The 6,468-nt window shown below is 43.8% G+C and overlaps 1 pseudogene; it reads left to right on the top strand.

Moving 5' to 3' along the window:
- The first annotated feature begins 5,621 nt into the window (after nt 1-5,621).
- LOC126337300 (5S ribosomal RNA) lies at nt 5,622-5,739 on the top strand (annotated as a pseudogene).
- Nucleotides 5,740-6,468: the final 729 nt, after the last annotated feature.

Raw genomic sequence — 6,468 nt, 5'->3', positions numbered from 1 at the left:
GTAACTCCAATTCGATCTGATAGTAAAAGAAAATAATTTATGTTTTTCTTTCAGAAATCTAGCTCTTCGTTGGTTCGCTGTGGATAATTGACAATAAGTGGTAACCTATACGATATTTCTTTATCTTTCTGAAATTACATGCGGCTTACTTGAGTTAGGAACATAGCAGATAAACACAAATGTGTTGTCCTAACGATCGGAAAGAAATTAGAAGTTGTAAAAAGTCAGGAAAGGATGAAACTGCAATAAAGTTGTCTGGGGATTTTGGGATAGGCGTACAAACAGTGAGAGATTTAAAACGAAAATAAAGAAAAGTTGTGAAATTTCGCAACCAAAGCTGAAAGAAAAGTCGGACTGACACAGTACAAGTGTCAGAGAAGTTGAGCTTATGAAAAACTAAACAGACTGCACTTTGCAGCAGAAGAGGGCTGAAGGAGTTCCCATATCAGTCAGATGTTAACTGACAAAGCATGTTAGTTACCTGAAACTCTGAAGATAGAAGGAAAATTTAGCTCTTCATGAGGACGGCTGATTCGATTTAGGCATCGCCACAGGGTTACAGAAGTTTCTGTGCGGTGCGGAGAAATTAGTACTTATTAAGACGCTCCTGATAGTATTAGCGAAGACGTTTAGCCCCTCGGACTGAAGCGCATGCTATTTTCGAATATCCGCGTGTTTCGTTTACCCGTACTGTGTCGGGTCCGCATTAAACTGGACAATCGGGAAATTACTGTATTTATATACTTGACGAGGAAAATATCCGCACCTGCAAACTCATTATTCAGTAAATGACTTTTGTTAAGTACTTTGCCTCCAGATTTAACCATTTCTACTCAAACATCTTCATCTCCAGGTACTTTTTTCATGTCATACCCTCAGTAGCTTTACAGGGCGTCCTAATACTGTATGGCCAAAGTTATTCATGTGGTGGAAGATTACAAACTCAATGTTTTGAGGTAAGCAACCAAACACCGGAACGGAATGTTTCAGATAGTACAAGTACTTGAAGCACCTGTTTGTAAACACTTTATGCCCGATAACAAAAAAAACTGCACGCCGTATCGATGAGAGTGGCGAATAAAAAAATCAACATGTATTTGATTGCACTTTCACCTGAAACCTCCACCTGTATACACTATGTGATCAAAAGTACCCAGACAACTGGCTGAAAATGACTTGTAAGTTCGTGATGCCCTCCATCGGCAATGCTGGCATTCAGTATGATGTTGGCCCACCCTTAGCCTTGATGACAGCTTCCACTCTCGCAGGCATACGTTCAATCAGGTGCTGGAAGTTTTCTTGGGGAATGGCAGCCCATTCTTCACGGAATGCTGCACTGAGGAGAGGTATCGATGTCGGTCGGTGAGACCTGGCAGGAAGTCAGCGTTCCAAAAATCCCAAAGCTGTCTTAAAGGGTTCTGGAAAGTGCTCTGTTTAGGTCAGTCCATTGCAGGGATGTTATTGTCGTGCAACCACTCCGCCACAGGCAGTGCATAATTAACAGATGCTCGAACGTGTTGAAAGATGTAATCGCCATCCCCCAATGCTGTTCAAAGCGCCTTGCCACGGTTCCGCGGCTCACCCCCGTCGTAGGTTCGAGTCCTCCCTTGGGCATGGGTGTGTGTGTTGTCGTTAGCGTAAGTTAGTTTAAGTTAGATTAAGTAGTGTGTAAGACTAGGGACCGATGACCTCAGCATCAGTCACCTAGAACTTAGAACTAATTAAACCTAACTAACCTAAGGACATCACACACATCCATTCCGAGGCAGGATTCGAACCTGCGACCGGAGCGGTCACTCGGCTCCAGACTATAGCGCCTAGAACCGTAAGGCCACTCCGGCCAACCGAACTTACCAAAAATTTCTAAATTTCCCTTCAACAGTGGGGACCAGGAAGGTACTTAAAAATCAATGTAGGCCTGTGCTGTGATAGTGCCACGCAAAACAACAAGGGGTGCAAGCCTCCTGAATCAAATACACGACCACACCACAACACCGCGGCCTCCGAATTTTACTGTTGGCACTACACACGCTGGCAGATGACGTTCACCGGGCGTTCGCCATACCCACACCCTGCCATCGGACCGCCACATTGTGTACCGTGATTACTCACTCCAGACAACGTTTTCCCACTGTTCAATCGTTCAATGTTTACAATCCTTACACCAAACGAGGCGTCGTTTGGCATTTACCAACATCATGTGTGGCTTATGAGCAGCCGCTCGACCATGAAGTCCAAGTTTTTTCACCTCCCGCCTAACTGTCGTAGTACTTGCAGTGGATCCTGATACAGTTTGGGATTCCTGTGTGATGGTGTGGATAGATGTATGCCTATTATACATTACGACCCTCTTCAACTGTCGGCGGTCTCTGTCAGTCAACGGACGAGGTCGACGTGTACGCTTTTGTGTTGTATGTGTCCCTTCACGTTTCAAATTCGCTATCACATGGGAAGCAGTGGACCTAGGGATGTTGAGGTGTGTGAAAATCTCGTGTACAGTCGTATGACACAAGTGACACTCAATCACGTGACCACGTTCGAAGTTCGTGAATTTCACGGAACGCCCCATTCTGCACTCTCACGATGTCTGATTACTACTGAGGTCGCTGATATGGAGTATATGGTAGTAGGTGGGAGCACAATGCACCTACTGTGAAAAACGTATATTTTTGTTGGTGTCCGGATACTTTCGATCACAGTGCAGCAGAGCTACTGGCCACGAGGGAGCCGTTGCTTGTTACACAACTTACAGTGATACGAAATACAATGAGTTTTAAGAGGAGATGCTGAAAAAATGAACTAGTAAACATTTAAGATAGACGCAAAGTATACGTAAAGCCTAATTAGTAAGTTTCAATAACCAGCTTTGAATAACGAATCCAGGAATTATACTACAGTCTACGTTTCGCTCCTGCATGGGTCGCAAAAATAAGATTACACTATATACTGCGCTCACAAAGCCGTTTAAGCAATCATTGTTGCTATACGTGAAACGAATGAGAAAAACCCCTAGTAACTAGTACAATTGGACGTACAGTCTGCCCTGCACGTCACAGTGGTTTGTAGAGTATGGATGTAGATGCAGATACGCGTTTAATGTAGGCGCAGCGAGATATAGTGCCCGGAAAGACGACAAAATCTACAGAGAAAACTGTGTGCAGATACCCTAAAGCAGCTTAATACGCTGTTGAGCTGTAGGATTGGGCCAGAAGGCAAGAAAACAGCTTTCATAGTTGAAAACATGCATAATCTTTTGTTTAAATAAAAGACAACCTTATGACGTCAGCAGAATAGCTTTTAAAAATAAGTAGAGAATCAAACAACTTGTAGAATATTAACGAGGAAATGAGATTAGCAACTGACGTCAGCAAAAGAGCTTTTAAACAATTAAGAAAGCACCCAACCTGTCAAACACTGACAGGTATCTGAAGTTAGCCAAGCTGCATATTAATAATCAAAAACGTTTAAATTTACAAAATTTTCCAATTGGCTTTTAAATATAATATCTTAAACGAGTGCAACAAATTTTGTAACAATTAAGAGTAGCAACACAACCAGTGCGTCACGTTCGTTAGTGGGTTCAAAATTAAGAGAAATTCTACAGATCCAGTTCATCCTCGCGACAGGTGGGGTAACCAGACGGACAGGGTGGGCGGTGTGAACTCTCCATCCACGGATGTGCTGGTGGATGGGGCAGGTCCCGAACAACGTGAACTACAACACACGATGAACTAACCTTAGAAAACTTGCGACAGTGCATTACTTTACAAAGGGCGGCACATATTTCATTACATTTCCATTTAAGACCCAACCAATAAATAAATAAAAGAACATCAGCCCAGTCAGCGAATATGGGGATAAGAAAAAAGTAATTAACAACTGGGTAGCACTCCGATTACAGGAATGAGAAAACCAAAAACGATTACGTGCCCACAAAATTAAATGACAAACAATTACTTGTACTAATTATGCAGCAGGAACAGCCATTAAACAATATTTTTAAATGGGAAAAAATCAGTAAGAGGAATTAATTTATCGCTGCGGATAGAAATGTACGAGTAATTGTGGAGTCGTGGCTGAAACCCGGGTAATAGGTTCAGGACACGAAAGGATCAAACATCACCACATGGAAGGGAGACCCATTAGATACTTCGTCGTTTTCACCAAATTAACATTTATTTAAGAAAAATGCTGATCAGTTAAATTTCAGATTAATAAAAATCATGAAAACCATCAGAATTATAGTGACAAAGTGACAAACTAGTGAAATTTACCAATATAAGCAAAAGGAATCAATATTCAATATACACAAAGCATCTGAGTTTATAACAGTAAGAATGAAATTTGAATCGTAATTTAGAAAATTCGTGAGTTAATCCCGCCAAACTCCACAGCCTATAACCCTGGCTGCAGTTGCTCAACCCAGGAATAGCTCCCAGGGACAAGACAACTACTCAACTTTTGCGAGGTATGACAGGCGACGGGGCAAAGCGCTCCCGCGGCAATAACTTACACCTCGGGCGTTGGGCAAGATGACGACAAGGTCGCCGCCCAGAAATCGTGGCTTCAAACACCAAGGTAGACTCGCGTGTGCCGCAATCAACTGTGAACATAAATCACACGCGAGGCAGCACTCCCAAACAATAATAGACAAGACACTCACAAGTGATGATACTCGCTTTAGCAAGGTAAATACAACTCCTAACCTTAGATATAACAAGTAAACCCTCAAGCAATGCTGAAAACTTCTCTCAGTGGTAGTTAGACGTAATTCAATTATGACTAAAACACATCAACGTTGATTAGAATAAATATACTTTATTAAATCCCAACTAGATTTCAAATTCATAGCCGTCCGCTGTGGCCGAGTGGTTCTAGACACTTCAGTCCGGAACCGCGCTGCTGCTACGGTCGCAGGTTCGAATGCTGCCTCGGGCGTGGATGTGTGTGATGTTCTTAGGTTACTTAGGTTTAAGTAGTTCAAGGTCTAGGGGACTGATAACCTCAGATGTTAAGTCCCATTCCTAGAGTTGTAGAACTTATTGTACTTAAATAGATAGCAGAAGTAGTGGTGTTTCTAATGTAAATATTCTTTCTTGTGTAGGAAAACTTTGTGGTGATACGCGTAGGCCTAGAAGAAGTTGGGTGTTTCCCACAACATGAACTGACTGCCTCAGTTCCCACAGTTTAGTAATCCCAATAGATTTTCACGCAGGTGAGAATAGCGATGTCCGAGGGCCTCCAAATAACCTACCCACTGTAGTAGCCTGACAGTGCACGAAGCGTTTGACGAGACACCAAGACATCTGAACAGTGCAAAGCCTTGTTGTCGTTGTAGTCTGACTCCTGGGTCGAATACAGGATTCGGCACCCGTTTGTGTGCCGTAGCGGCTAGGTTTGTTACCGTAACTACCTCTGGCACCAGTATCAATAGTCACCTCCCTTGTGACTTATCTTCGATTAAACAGAGTCTAATATTCGACTTTCGACAGAATGAAAGTACTGTACCGCACAACTAAAATCCAGTATTTCTAGGAATCACTCGCTCTTGGAAAATATTGCGCTCCTGGGTGATAAACAGCGTCCGCACAACGCTTAATGTGCAGCTTAATGAAACCACGGGCAATGGCCTTGCCGCAGTGGATATACCGGTTCCCATCCGATCACCGAAGCTAAGCGCTGTCGGGCGTGGCCGGCACTTGGATGGGTGCCCATCCGGGCCGACATGAGCTGTTGCCATTTTTCGGCGTGCACTCAGCTTCGTGATGCTAACTGAGGAGCTTCTCGACCGGATAGTAGCGGCTCCGGTCAAAGAAAACCATCATAACGACCGGGAGAGCGATGTGCTGACCACACGCCCCTCCTACCTGCATCCTCACATGAGGGTGACACGGCGGTCGGATGATCCCGATGGGCCACTTGTGGCCTGCAGACGGAGTACTTTTAATGAAACCAAGAGAGTTACCACTCAGTGATAGATCTACTCGCATACAGTGGCTACATTGCTCCGCAAGAAATAAGGAAGAAAGCAGATAAGATAAACTTGCTCAAGAAGATCGCTTCCCATAGAATGTCTCTGTTGTAAGATGCCCCAAAAAATCACCAACAATTCGTCTGATATCACACAAACTACGTTAGTTGACTCGGAAAGAATCAGTTCTTTCGACGTGTCTTCCAAGTGGTAACACCGATGGAACGAACCTCCACCCACAAACGCTCATCTCGTTCAAGATCCAACAAAGAAGGTTGAGGCATTACAACTACCTTGGCAAACATGATCAAGGTTGAATCACATTATGGCAGGTTAAGCGTGGTGTGGTAACATCTTGATGATCTGGGGGTTCCGTTCACCTGCTGACTGAATCTGCTGAGTGGGAAGGAAAACAATAGAACGCACTGTTATCAAGTGCCCACTTCCACAATTTGACGTTGGTCTGAGGACTCCACACCAAGTGACCCCGAGTGTTC

This window comes from Schistocerca gregaria, chromosome 2 (genome assembly GCF_023897955.1).
Source record: "Schistocerca gregaria isolate iqSchGreg1 chromosome 2, iqSchGreg1.2, whole genome shotgun sequence".
Classification (NCBI taxonomy): domain Eukaryota; kingdom Metazoa; phylum Arthropoda; class Insecta; order Orthoptera; family Acrididae; genus Schistocerca; species Schistocerca gregaria.
This window is presented reverse-complemented; position numbering and strand designations above follow the sequence as displayed.